Here is a 14,701-nt window from a genome sequence, read left to right as displayed (position 1 = left end):
AGAAGACTGTAAATGATAAGCAATGCTAGTGAGAGCCTCCAAAAGGACGGACATGCCTTAGTCTTGACACGGCACACTCTTGAATGACATTAAGCTAGGGTATATAATCAGCATGCAGGTAGCTACTCCACCGTATAAAATGAACACACTCGGAGCACCCCTTCCAACACGTGGAAAATCTCTGGTTTATCTAGAGTAGACTTCAGCAGTTATCTCACATTAATTACAGTTTCTTGCCCACGTCGGCCAAAACTAGCTTTTTAACTACAAACAGCAATTAACAGGTGTACTCAAATAATAAACACAATAGATGGATCAATCTTTAGAATAGCAAATAATTACGTCTTTAAGTAAAATGGTCAATACACATTTTACATAATTATTATTCGTGTAAATCATCATTTAAAACATTTGCCATAAGAAGAGCACAGATCCAACTTTGCACACACAGGCAGTAGTCAAAAGTGAATTGCATTTTGGTTACGTCAATACTGCTGAGCAGTTTAGAGACCTGGTCGAATGGTAATGTCTGCTAAATTTCTAATGAAAACCTAAGGCTCAAGTGCACCACCAATGAATGCTGCTGGACTGTTGGGAAACAAACATATGTAGTTGGTGATCCACTCACCGTTGTGATAGGTGATTCACACAGCTTTACAACGCTTAGCTGGATGATCTCAAGCAGTATATACACCATGAAAACTAAGAAAACAAAATGAAACCTCGACCGGCAAGAGGCCCACAGAAGACTGCCTCACTCCAGCAACCGAGGTACCAGTAGAGACTAGTCCCCAAATCGACCACCATGAGGCAGACTGGCAAAAAACCAATACCATTTCGCCCAGACTTCTTGTTGTGAGCTAACTTCACTGGCCATCCTGCAACCATATCAGCTGCCTTCAAAGAAATGGCTCGTAATGAACAGGTACTCAGTTCAACCAAAAGAATGAAGGGACAAAGGGGACGGGAAGCCATAGGCAATAAGCTTACATGGCATTGCACACACAACAATGATGGACTGCAGTATCCACATTGTGAAAAGGTGTCAACATGCTCTCGATCAGTTACTGGAACTCGACTGTCTCACACCACTGGCTAGGGATTGTAGGGAAGAGCTGTGTGGCTCCATACTCTCTAAGCCCCATCCATCCTTGAAGAAAACTATTGTCTGCAAGAGTGCGTTGGTTGACAGGATGGGTCCACAAGCACCGGCAGCAAAACGTGCGCTGCAATGAGGAGGAAAAGGCAGGCCAAGGTTTGAGTGAAGTGTGCTTATGTGCAAAAAGAGAGGAGTGGATTTTTTACTTCCAATGGAGTGTATGAAAATTTGCATTATAATATAAATGAAGGAACATCTTGTCAGACGACTGGATCCATATCAATGATAATAAGGGACTGAAAGAGGAACCCGCCATACTTCCTTCCACAGACTCTTCCAGTCTTCAAACTAGAATGATGGAGCAAGGTTTCGTAAAAAAGAGACTTGCTCGGATGCAATCCACTCGTTTAACTTACTAACAAAGTTATTAACAAAACGTTGTGAATCACTAATACGCACTACATGAACACGCGAGTTAGTGAAGCTTGTATATGTGTGTATTAATGGGGATAACAATGAAGACTGACTAATACCACTTTAAACGGGGAACTTTTGTGCGCATGCGTTAATCTGCATCTACACAGTATGACGAACTAACGCTTGGAGGGAAATTCCGGCGCATGAGCAGAAGACACTAAAATGGAGTCTTGAAGACTCGCTAGTTTGGCATCTGCTTACTTGAAACAAAAACAAGCTATTTTGCTAATGCTAATGTGGGAAAAGTATTAAGTAAAGGGGACTAGAGTAGAGGTGGGTGGTATAAAGTGCAACCACTTTATTTGTGAAATTAATATTTGCCTTTCTGACTTTATTACTAGTGCGTATTTGGGCCTCTCTCGCATAACTGAATTAAGCTGAGTCACGTGAAGTCTGCGCATGTCCACTAAATGTTAACCTGGAACTGTGACTGAGAGACTGAATGGGAGCCAAGGTCGAGTGTTACACCCTGGGAACGGGCAGTGAAGAGTTCAATGATGAAGACTTTTATTCAAAATGTTATTATATTGTTTCAAAGTGAAGTTTGAAAGCGTATGAGAATAACATTTATGAATAAAAATTAAGGGAGATGGGTTTGCGAACAATAGTTGACCTGATTTTAATTACATGTAAGCATGGTGTGATAGAGCTACCCCATTGCCTAACCAATCATACTTCGTGTTTTACGATATTGAAACTTTAGTGGGTGGAACATGGAGAAACGAAGGTATAATTAAGATCGCTTTAGTTAGTTAAAAAAAGAATTGCTGGGGGAGATGCTGAGTGCAGTGCTGGAGAGATGCTGAGACGCTGATGAAGAGCCGAATGCGAAACCTGAAGCAGAACTCTCTATCTTAATTTAATTGGGTTAGATCAGAAGATCGCAGAAGAATCTCGAGGAGGAAGAGTGTGTCAGAGGGGTGCAGCGCAATCGTCGGAGGTCAACTATCCGGTCCTGAATCCTGTCCTGAAGTCTTTGTCTCCTGACCTATCCCGGGAGACCCCTAACAGCCCTTTGGCCAGGGGGTTGGTCTTTCACACCATCCTTGGAAAAATTATTTTCTCGTTTTTTGCTGAAGTTCTTTTCTCTCTGTCCTCTCCCTTTCTGAGCATTGATTATTGTATGAGTCTGAGGTAAAGGTTTGGAGTTAATTCATTGAGTTTTTCTCTCCTATGAATGTTGGTGACTACACTGTATTTTTGAGATGGTTCACATACATTTTATTTAGATAAAGATTTAAAACTTTCCTGAGCCTGTGGTTATTCACTTTGAATAAAGAACAGTTAGTTTTATGTTATTCTCACCATCAACTAGTTCAACTAATGGTCCATTGACCAGAGGAAAGAACTTCTTGACCAGTGAAAGGTTAGTTAGGAATATTAAATAACTAATCTCACATATTGTGGAAATTACAAACTTGACCCCAGCGGTTTTACACACTGTGAGTTTATGGGCCCTGGTGAGTATATGATAGTGGAGTATCTGTTGTTGCTGATCCGCTGGATCAAGAACAAGGTTGTTAGTTGACTTTAATAACATTTAACTCATGCAAGGCCAATCTTTGAAACCACTCTGGAAAATGCATTTAGCCTGGAGGCCACATTATCCCCATTCAAGGGAATGGTGACAGACTTGAAAACAGGGGCTGTGCTAAGGACAAGAAACTTCTGCCACACACACTTTATCATCAGAGATTTGTTTGTGCATATCTCCAGCAAGGCTGGAGATAAAGCGGGTCCAGTAACTTTGTACCAAACTATACTCTAATAAATGAACCTCGTCCACATTTTTATAATTACCATATCACATTAACAGGTGCCCTGATATAGAAAGCCAAAAACATAACAAAATATTGTTTTATGCGGATATGTTGTCGAACCATCTTGTTGAAAGATGGTTTGTTGTGAAACGGTGGATTCTTAGTAGAGGGCTATCTCTTCATGGCCTAATATTTTTCAAGCTGGGAATATGGCTCAGAGAAGTACATGCTTGTCATTGACAGCTGCTTTGAAGAACAAGTCACAAATGTAGATCCTGCAAAGGTCAATGAAGTATTTTATTGTTCTAAGATTAGAAAACAAAGTGCTCTGAAACTAAGTAATACTAACATCTCCAGTATTAACAATGCTTAAATTGGTAGTGTGGTCTAAAGAGCTAAATAAAAATACATTTTCTACATTATTATCAGTTATAGTACTCCAGACCTCACTGGTATTCATCAAGTCCTTCGACCACATGACCTGGTGATTTAGAGTAAGGTATGAGCGTGACATGATACATTTCTTGTGTTCTTAATGGAACATTACTATGTAATTACATTTCTGTTCCGAATGGAATCTGACGTTGTAAAGGGATTCTTGAGGAGTTAGTTACTCTGGAGCGGTTGATGGCTGGGGTGAATAAACTGAACCTGAGACATACTTGGAAAGTGTTGGTCTTCCTTCATTCAAGGACATCACACTTATTTGGCGACAACGGTGGTCTCACCCCAACATCAGAGGAGGTTTCCTGGTCTAGTTCTGCATCTTATCCTTCATCGTTTTAATCATCAAAGAGAAGTTGGGTGTAAACTTCTCCTGCGGCTGAACTATGTATGCTGTTAACGGATGAGAAGGCATTCCGGTCTTCTCCAGCGGCAAATCGAGAAGTCTGTAATAAGTATTAAAAAACGCATCGATGCCGGTGAGGAGATTAGCGGGAGGGGCTTCGTGAAACGCAGCTGCGTTTCAGTGAAGTATAAGGCCTTCATTCTGCTAAGTGTTGGAGCGCATCTGCGTTCCCGGAGAAACGTTGCGTGTGACGCTGTGCATGCCTACGTACGGGTGCCATCTTGTTGGTGAAAAAGGAGTGCATCGTTTCCTAGCAACCCTACGGAGCCATTACGCACATGGATCCATTACGCAGTGATGTCATTTTGGTTGCGGACTGTTTCATAGCGCATTGTTTTAGAGCAACCCAACAGAGCCATTACGAGCTCATGTAATTTTGGTTGCTGACTGTTTCAAAGAAACCCGTTCGTTTTTGTTTCTCTGAACTCATCGGCAGAATTAAGACGGTGGACTGCGTTACTTTCTTCGGGAGATAATAGACGGCGGATTGGGTTTTATTTTTCCATCGGCAGAACCTAGACTGGTATTTTGATTTTCTGCGCTTCAGTTTTTGAAAGTTATGGTCACTACCTTTTAGTCTTTTATGACTGAACTTGTTCTAAGCAGTCGTTTTAAAAAAACTGTAAGAATTAAATATTGGCAATATCAAGGAAAGTATTTTTCAGTGATTGGCACACCTCTGTGTTAATGTGTGGGCATAATGTTTATTAACTAAATTTTAAATATGATTTAATAAGTCATATATGTCTGCCTATTAGTTAATAACTCATATGTGTGTTTGGGACATGGTTAATTTTTAGAATAATTGCTCATTTTAATTATTAAGTTAAGGCAGAATTAAGATGCAGAACATCACACAACCACCATTTTTTCTAACGAGCCCAGGGTAACCTACATATAAAATGGAAGATTTTCACAAATTAAGCCAGAGTCTGTGGTACAAATCTAAGTGCTGAACGCAAACATTCATTACTACTTCATTGTCTTGGAGGAGAAGGGCAGGAAGTGCTTGAACATTTGCCGGAACTTAGTGCTACTGATCTGAGAGCATTGAATGAATATGAAATTTGCAAACTGCAATTGGACAGGCACTATCTTCCCTGTGTAAGCACTATTATGGAAAGATACCATTTTGGTTTGTGTGAAAAAATAAAAGATGAGTCTGTTGAGGAATTTGTGACGAGGTTAAGAAGACTGGCCTCGTCTTGCAAATTTGATGGTGCTGTAGAAGAAAGGATAAGGGATCAATTTGTTTTGAAATGTTCACATGATAAAATTAGGGAGGAGTTATGGTTGAAGGACGAACCCCCTTTAGATGAGGTATTAGCAATTGCAAAACGTGTTGAACACATGATGAAATGTGTAGGTGAGTTAAGCAGTGAAAAAAACGAGTCTAATGTTATCAGTACTAGTGTAGAAGAGGTTGTATACGTAGTAAATAATAAGTCATCTAATGACTCGGAGAGTGGGAAGTTTACACGACCAATAGAAAAATCTTTTTCGCAAGATGAAAAGTCTATTTGTTTTAGGTGGCGTCATTCTGTCCTGCTATGCAGGTCTATTGTAATGCCTGTGGGAGGAGGGGTCATTTTGCAAAGTATTGTAAGAATAAGATTTAAAAAAAAGAGAACAACATGTGGTCAAAGAGCAACCACAAGTCAAGGAAATATGTATCGAATAGATGATTCTAAAGCAAAACATCCTTCACATATGGTTGCCATTGAGGGTGTTGAGATTGAGACGAAATTTGACTCTTGCTCAAATCTCACTATTATTAGCAAGAACATGTTTGAAAAACATTTCAGTGGTAAGGTTGTCTTATTAAAAAACAGATTTTTCTCCCATTGGTTATGGTGGTATGCCCATAAACATCATAGGTTATTTTATAGCCTGTATTGAATAGAGTGGACAATTGGCTGCTGGTAAAGTATATGTGGCTTAAAAAGGTGATGCACTTTTAGGTTATTCTCCTAAACATTTGCTGGGTTTTCTTCTAAATCCAAATGTGGAGCCTCAAGTCCAAGTTCAGGTTCAGGTTGTTGATAATCCAGCAACTGTTTTTGCGGAACATTTTTCTGATGTGTTGGAGGACAGGTTGGGTTGCCTGAGAGTTTATAAACATCACATAAAACTAAAGGATGGTGCTGTACCCATTGTTGCCAAAGTCAGGAGAGCACAGTTGAATGAACAGCCCAGTGTGCAGAAAGAGATTCAGCGTTTGACTGATATGGGAGTAATTGAGTCTGTTGAAGCAACTGAGTGGTTATCTCCCATAGTCGTCGCTAAAAAGGCCAGTGGCAAGATTAGGCTTTGTACTAAATTGCGCGCACTTAATAAAGAGGTAGTTGTAGACAGATTTCCTCTACCCTATATTGATGAGATTGTCAGCACTTTAGCAGATGCTAAATATTTTACAACTCTTCATTTAGCATCTGTCTATCATCAGTTGGAGCTAGACAAGGCTTCCCAGGAATTAACGGCCTTTGTGACACCCATGGGTACTTTTAAATTTCGTAGGATGCCTTTTGGGCTCGTTTCCGCAGCATCTGTTTTTCAACGGATCGTTTTTAATGTACTCAAAGGTCTCTGAGGGGTTAAATGTTATCAAGACGATCTGTTAATTTATGGAAGTACCAAAACGGAACATTTCTCGAGAGTGTGTGCGGTATTGGAAAGGTTAAAAAAAGCAGGGTTGACACTTAAAAAAAGAAAAGTGCAAGTTTGAGGTGGAAGAGGCCAACTATCTAGGTCATCGTATCACTGGTCAAGGTATTTTTCCAAGAAAAGAACTGGTTGATACGATTGAAAAAATGAGTGAACCATGTAACAAGGAGGAGTTGTTGTCCTTCTTGGGAATGGTTGAGTTTTACTCAAAGTTTATCCAAGGTTATGCTGACAAGACACAAAATCTTAGGAAATTAACAGGTAAAAATTGTGTTTTTGAATGGAGTCATTAATGTGCTAGGAAATTTATTTCCATCAAGGAGGATTTTTAAGAAAGGCGCCTTCATTACAAGCTTTTGTACCTGGTCATCAGACCGACATCTTAATGGATGACAGTGCTAAAGATATAGATGCTCTTCTTCTTCGAAAGAATTGTGGTGCAGAAGGATTGATTGCTTGTGCCTCAAGGTGTTTGAGGGGCTCAGAACTGAATTATTTGGTCATTGAAAAGGAGTCGTCGGCGATTTTTTGGGCTTTGAGGAAATGTAAGAATTTGTTATAGGGTACGAAAGTCAAGGTTCTTTCAAATCATAAGCCTCTAAAAGAGGTATTTACAAAAAAGGGCTTGATGCCATTTCATCAAGGATAAGAAAGTGGATTATATCTCTGCAAGAGTACGATTTTGATGTGGATTATATACCAGGTGCAATTAATAACTCGGCAGATTGTTTATTTCGTTTGGTTGATGTTAATGAAGTTGACAGGGAGGAGGAGTATCAGTTTGATGATATGGTCAATGTTTGTGAGATTACTTCGGGTGCTATTGATGAGAATGAGTGGAAATCCGAGCTTACCAAGGATCTAGAAATTAGAGAAGTTATTGAGCTACTGGAGTCAGGGAGGAACAAACAGCTCACTAAACCCTGGTTATTGGTTTGTGATGAGTTATCTGTTGTGGATGGTCTGCTTGTTCGAGGCACAAGACTTATTCCACCTGTTGGTTTTCGAAGCAAACTTCTGGAACTTGCACATGTTGGTCATCTGGGAATTGTAAAAACTAAGGAGTATTTGAGGATGAAGTTTTGGTGGCCAGCAATGGATAAAGAAGTTGAGAGGATGGTTTGTGAGTGCATGGCGTTTTCTTCTAGTGATAAGATCTTAAAAACTAGTTACCTATGGTCTGTAGGGAGTTACCAAAATACCCCAGAGACGAGGTAGCCATTGATATTGTAGGTCCTTTACATGGTGTTAGTGATACTTCATATTTGATTGTTGTTTTAGATCTTTATTCAAGGTCGGTTGAATTGAGCTCAGTTAGGGATATTTCTTCAGCCAGTGTTATAACATTTTTGGAGAAAATTTTTAAGAGGCAAAGTTATCCTAATTCATTCTTTCTGACAATGGTCCTCAGTTTTGTTCTACTGAAATGCAGACTTACTTAAATGATCGTGTTATAATTCACAAAAGGAGCTCGGTTTATCATCCAGAGACTAATGGTGCTGTTGAGAGGGTTAACAAAACTCTCAAGGAAAGTATTCAGTTAGCCAGAGCAAGTAATCTCAATTAGAAGAGCGTTTTACGAGATAGAATTACTGCTTATCGTATGTCTCCTCACACAACCACAGGGAGGTCTCCTTTTGAGTTATTCAAGGGCAGGGCTTCAAACTCTAAGCTATGTCCAGGTTTGATGTGCTTCAACAAAGGGTTGATAGACAATCGGGCAGGTGAATGGAGACACAAGGAGTTAGATAAGCAGTGGGCAAAGAAAAGTTATTTTGACAAAAAAACACTGTGTTCAATTCAGTGATGTGAAAGTGGGTGACTGTAAAAATCAAAGCACCGGTTGGTTGTCGTCCATGGTCAAAGTAAACTGGTGTAAGGAGAGTTGTAAAAATCTTTAAGAATGCAGTTAAGACTGTGTATGGTAGGATTTGGAACAAGAGCAGGATAGTAGTAGTCAAGCCTACTCAAAACTAATTTTGGATGGAGTGGTTTGCTCTCGCTCTTATCCATTGGCAACTCTAGAGGATTTTTTTTCCTCAAATTTTAGTGCCTTACATGTTGATTCTAGAGTGAAGAGTCAGAGAATTTGAAGATAACCGCTGTACATGAAGGAATATGTTTGTTAAGTTTTCTTTTTTTGTTGTTGTTGTTCCTTTGTGGTAAAGAGGAAAGATGTGTGACATGATACATTTCTTGTGTTCTTAATGGAACATTACTATGTAAATACATTCCTGTCCCGAATGGAATCTGACGTAAGGTGATTCTTGGCGAGTCAGTTACTCTGGAGCGGTCGATGGCTGGGGTGAATAAACTGAACCTGAGACTTACTTGGAAAGTGTTGGTCTTCCTTCATTCAAGGACATCACAATGAGCATGTAAGGCGACAGCGTTACTTGCTCCATATAAAAAAACAGCCAGAAGCCCATCTCTGAGAAAGGGTTAAAGTGGTTCCGGTCTATAAAATACACTAATAGGGCACTCTACATATGTCACTCACAACATCAAGAAAAAGTACAAGACTGAGTTACTGCAGAACGCATGGAGCCAAACTAGAGATCAAGCAGAATACACTTTGTTTTTGGTATACCAGGACAATACCACTAGATAAAAATCACGTTTCTGCTTTGGATAATTGCTTCTATGATGGATGGGTATAGTGTGCTATCGTCAAATGAGGTCATATTTATTTGGTAAGCTGGATGGTACAGAAACCAGTGAATAACTGGAAGAATAACAATGATAGGAGAGTATGGCACATAGCCCTCTTTCAACTCTCCATGAAGGCCTTAACCACTGAATTTCCGAAGAGGGACAAGTATTCTCTGTTCCTCCAGTACCCTACATCTCATCGTTGTCCAAGTTGCTCGAATACACGGTCTCCAGACTAGGCATTGGCCGCAAGGCCGGCATACCATATGGTAGGTGTCTTCCTGTTATTCTGTTTGTTAGAGTTGGCACCATTGGCGTGGGTCTCCCTTCCATTTTTGCTGTTGCCTCATTTATTTTTGCTGGTATTAGATGCTTTGGGCAGTGTGCCACTGCTATTCAGTGCCACAGTGCAAGTGCTCCCTATTGTAAATTGATGTATTAATCAGTTGTTCCATGTTTGGCTATTTGGTTTACTTGTCAGACCCTAGTCTAGTGCACTGAGTGTGCCCAGGGCATGTAAATCCAAATGCTGCTGGTTGGCCTACAACACTGGTTGTGCCACCCACAGAAGCAGCCTTGTAAAATGTATCTAAGGTTTGCCATTGCAGAGCCTGCATGCAGTCTGGTACTGTCATGCTGATGATTGTTGTGCAGTGCACCCACTTGCCATTCCCTAAACCTTCCCTTTTCTTCATATCAGTCACCCCTATGGTAGGCCCAAGGGTGCATTGTAAGTATAAGGTAGGACAAGCCCGGATGTGTGTGGCATGTCCTGAGAGTGAATTACAGCCATTTTCGTGTTTCACTATTGCAAGGCTACCTGTTCTCCATAGGCCAGAATGGGCTGTACATTTTATAATCCTAACTGCCTCAGAGAACATGGTAGAAATTCGAGTTTAGTATGCCTGAACTCAGAATGATAAAATACATCTTTTAGTGAAGTTGGTTTTAACATTCTGTGTTTGCAAATATCACTTTTAGAAAGTAGGTATTTGTTTGTCTAACCATTCAAACCTGCCTCTGCTAGGCTGTGTATTCCTTGGCCTGGATTTGTGAGTGACAGGGCTGGGGGATTCCAAGAGACAGGCTGAGTCACCCAGTGGTGAATAGAGAGATCTGCCTCTAGATGGGAGGGTGGAGTTGCATCTGAACCTTGAATAGGGCTGTGCCTGCCTTCCACAATGCTGGCCCCACCCCCTGGGGAGCAGCTGATGTCTCTGCCCTGCACACTGAAATAAGAGAAGGAGTCCTGTAAACAAAGTGCTCCACGACATTACTTGCCTTCCACAATGCTGGCTCCACCTCCTGTGGGGCGTCTGATGTGCCTGCCCTGCACTGTGAAAGGAAAGGAGGAGTCTGGTAACAGAGTGATTCAGAACTGGTTTGGACTGGGCAAAGGCCCCTCTCCCCTCAGAGACAAAAGGATTTGGGGGTATGGATATTGGGACCCTGATCCCATGAAATTAGATCACTTTGGACTACAAGAAGAAACCTTTACTGAGGAGAGGAACCTGAAGAAACTGAGGATCGACTATTCCCAAGTTGAAGAGCTGCTTGGGGGATTGGCCTGCAGTGGTTGCCTTACTGCCAAAGGAAGGAAAAAGGAACTTTGTGTACTTTGCTTTCAACTTGTGAAGGATCTCCAAGGGCTTGGAAAAGAGCTTGCCTCCTGCTGAAGTCTCAGTGACAACAGACTTCACCCCCCAGCTCCCCAGAGTTCTTTTGGAAGTGCCTGCTGCTATTTTGGGCCTTCAGAGGAACTGCGTGTCGCAAGGACATGGAAGCGCGACTCAACGAGAAGAAGCGGGTCGCCGTCGCTGTGCCTGCCGCCGTAACTCCGAAGGAGGGTGTCGCCGCTGGAACGGTCGCACTGCACCGCATCGGAGAAAAGCGTGCCGCAACGAAGAGGATGCGTGTCGCCGTCGTCGCAACTCCGAAAGAGGGTGTCGCCACTGTAGCCGTCGCATTGCACAGCATCAAGAGAAGAATCTCGCAACGAGGTCAGAGCGTGTCGCAGTCACAGTGCCTGCCGTCACAACTCCGAAGAAGGGTGTCGCCGCTGGAACTGTCGCACTGATCCGCATCGATGAAGAGCACCTCGCATCCCTGAGAAGCGCACCGCCGTCGGAGCTGCTGCCGTCGCATCGTGGATGTCGCCGCTGTAGTTGTTGCATCGAGCGGAAGCTTCACGCATTGTGGGAGAAGAGTGTCGCCGGTGGAGCTGTTGCCGTCGCATCGTCAGGGTGTCGCCTCTGCAGTCCACGCATTGAACCGAGAACTTCTCGCATCACCGAGATGGGTGCCGCATCTGGAAGATCTTCACGTCTCTATTTCTTTGCACCTGAACTTTACCGCATTTCCCTCGCTGCGACATTGCTTGTCGTGAAGCGCAACGCAACCTAAGGTACATTGACGCTCATTCCAAAAGCTCCTGAATTAGGAGTGTTTCTGCCGGACCGGTTCAGAAGAGAAGCCAGGTGCCTAAGCGGGTGGCGAGCGTTGAGGGCGGTGTGCCAGGTACGCTCCTACCCCCCTCCCGAGACCCATGGTGCAGCTAGCGCCATAAACTAAAGGGCAGAAACACTCCTAATTCAGGAGCTTTTGGAATGAGCTAGTAGCTCTTCCTTCGTTTTCTTTTGCACTTTTTCACTATTTTTACCTTTTCACTTTCACGTCCCCAGGTTAGGGTGGACGATTAGAGAGTCCATACCGCCGGGGTTCACACTAGTCCTAACGAATGCCTAGGTAAATTAACACCACTCTAAAGGCTGAAACATGTTGACTGACTTAACTTAATCTCTGAATCAAACCAAACCCTTACCTTTGGCTGTAAATTCAGACACATAGGAACCTTTTTAATCGTGTCATAGGGATCCACTAGTAAAAGTTTTTTTGAGATACTTGTTAGACACTTTTATCTATATTCCTCACTGCACGCCTACTCACACAACCAGCTCCGCAGTCTTCTGGCGTCGTAGCACACCAAAGAGGCACTCGGCCTCTGCGGTGGGGCCCAGTGATGAAGCATGACACTGACTAGGTCGGTGTGTGAGGGCCTTCCTATCCACCCTAATTGGGTGTTTAAACTCCTTCCTTACATAGCTCCTTCTCTGTGGATGTTGAGACACATTTAACCTCTCTTCTTTTGTTTATACAAGGAAGAGGCAGCCCCACACGTCCAGCCCACCACAGGCCGCAGAACCAGTCTCAACGCGGTCGTGGTTACCGCCATGGCGGTGCCGGGGGACAACGGCAGGGTCAGTCCACATCCGCTCCTGCTGCATCTAAGCCTTCCTAGTCCGGCATTTTAGGCCCATTCAATGCCAGTGGGGGGCAGGGTTCGCCATCACCTCCTCCACTGGCGTACCATCACATCTGACAGGTGAGTGCTGCAAATCGTCCAAAGGGGCTACTCCCTCCCCTTCGAGGCAACCCCTCCAACCATGATACCGCAGTACCACCGCATGTCGGGGGATCACTTGCAACTTCTGCAGGAGGAAGTTACGGCCCTCTTGGCCAAGGGGGCCATCGAGCGCGTTCCTGGGCCAGAAGTAGGAAGTGGTTGCTATTCCCACTACTTTCTGGTACCCAAGAAGGGCAAAGGAGGCCTACGACAAGTTCAAGATGCTGACTTTGGCTCAGGTCCTAGCTGCCCTGGACCCGGGAGACTGGATGGTGGCGTTGGACTTGCAGGAGATATATTTCCACATCCCTGTCGGCCCACCGGCGCTACCTGCATTTCACGGTAGGCCACGAGCACTTTCAATTTACCATACTCCCCTTCAGCCTTACCAGCGCCCCTAGGGTGTTCACAAAAGTGATGGTGGTGGTCGCAGCTCATCTGCGCAGATCAGGGGTTTTAGTCTTCCCCTATCTCGACGATTGGTTGTTGAAGGCGGGCTCGCCCCAAACAGTCGTCTACCACCGCCAGACTACGGCCGACCTCCTGCACTCGCTGGGGTTCTCCATCAACGTGCCGAAGTCACACCTGTGCCCCTCTCAGAAGCTCCTTTTCATCGGAGCAGTTCTGGACTCGGCGCAGTTTCAAGCTTATCTTCCCGAACAGCGGGTTTGGGATATTCAAGCTCTGATTCCGATCTTTCAGCCTTTATCCCGAGTTTCAGTCAGGTTGACGCTGCGGCTCCTGGGGCTGATGGCCTCCTGCATCCTTCTGGTGCATCACGCCAGGTGGCGGATGCGGGCTCTGCAGTGGGACCTTAGGTTTCAGTGGGCACAGTATCAGGGCAACCTGTCCGACCACGTCCTGATCTCGGAGGGCACTGCGAGTCAGATGCAGTGGTGGCTCAAGAACCGTGATGGGGTCAGTGGCAGATCCCTCTCCCTACCCCAACCAGAGCACGTAGTAGTGACGGATGCGTCAGTCAGCCCCTAGCACATTGTAAATCATTAGGAGGAGTCACGCCACATCTTGTGACGAGAGAGTTTTTCAAAGAAAAACAACTTTCAAACGTAGGAGCCCAACACTAGATGGCAGAAGTATGCTAAGCATGTGTATCTACAGCCACACATGCTATAAACCAGATATTTAAAATGCTTTCAACATTCAAAAGCTGTGACTTATGTTTGGCACACTACTAAAGATTCCACTTCAAGCACACTAGATAATTTATGGTTCTAAATATCATAATTATCAAAAACCATTAAGTGGAGAGAGTACCTTATATTGGTTACAATTGGTTTAACACTAATAATCACCAGGCTAACAAAACAATATTTTAAGCAATGAAACAAAGACATTGTTCCACTCAATCTGGTGTTTAGTATTGATGCTTAAGCACGTCGATTTTTGATGGTCGCCTTCCTCAAGACCAATCAATGAATTCATTCCATTTCTAGGATTGCTGACATGTTTTGGAATGTGTTTGATATAAACGTAAACTTTGGAGCACAGAAGGCACAAAAAATACAATAATATATTGTAAAGTTTCCAATCTCAAAAATAACTAGTATGCTTCATTTGGAATGTTAGGTACTTGCCTAATACATTGATCTTGAGTAGACGGATGTTGGAATAATTTAAATGTTTTTCAACATTCTTTCTACAAAAGGAAATGTACACATTTATTTTTGTACTGAGCCAAAATGTTCTTTAATATATGTGGAAACGAATGGTTCTGAACAATATCGTCATATAAAAATGATTTGTATACTCAAGTATTCTTTCAAAACTGTATCCCT

General features: G+C 43.0%; 1 protein-coding gene across 20 annotated transcripts in view; it reads right to left on the bottom strand.

Annotated features, from left to right (window-relative positions):
- Window positions 1–14,701, bottom strand: part of EPB41L2 (erythrocyte membrane protein band 4.1 like 2) — a 1,174,544-nt gene that overhangs the window by 157,577 nt on the left and 1,002,266 nt on the right. The gene's annotated exons all lie outside the window — the stretch shown is intronic.

Source organism: Lissotriton helveticus, chromosome 6, assembly GCF_964261635.1.
Source record: "Lissotriton helveticus chromosome 6, aLisHel1.1, whole genome shotgun sequence".
NCBI lineage: Eukaryota > Metazoa > Chordata > Amphibia > Caudata > Salamandridae > Lissotriton > Lissotriton helveticus.
This window is presented reverse-complemented; position numbering and strand designations above follow the sequence as displayed.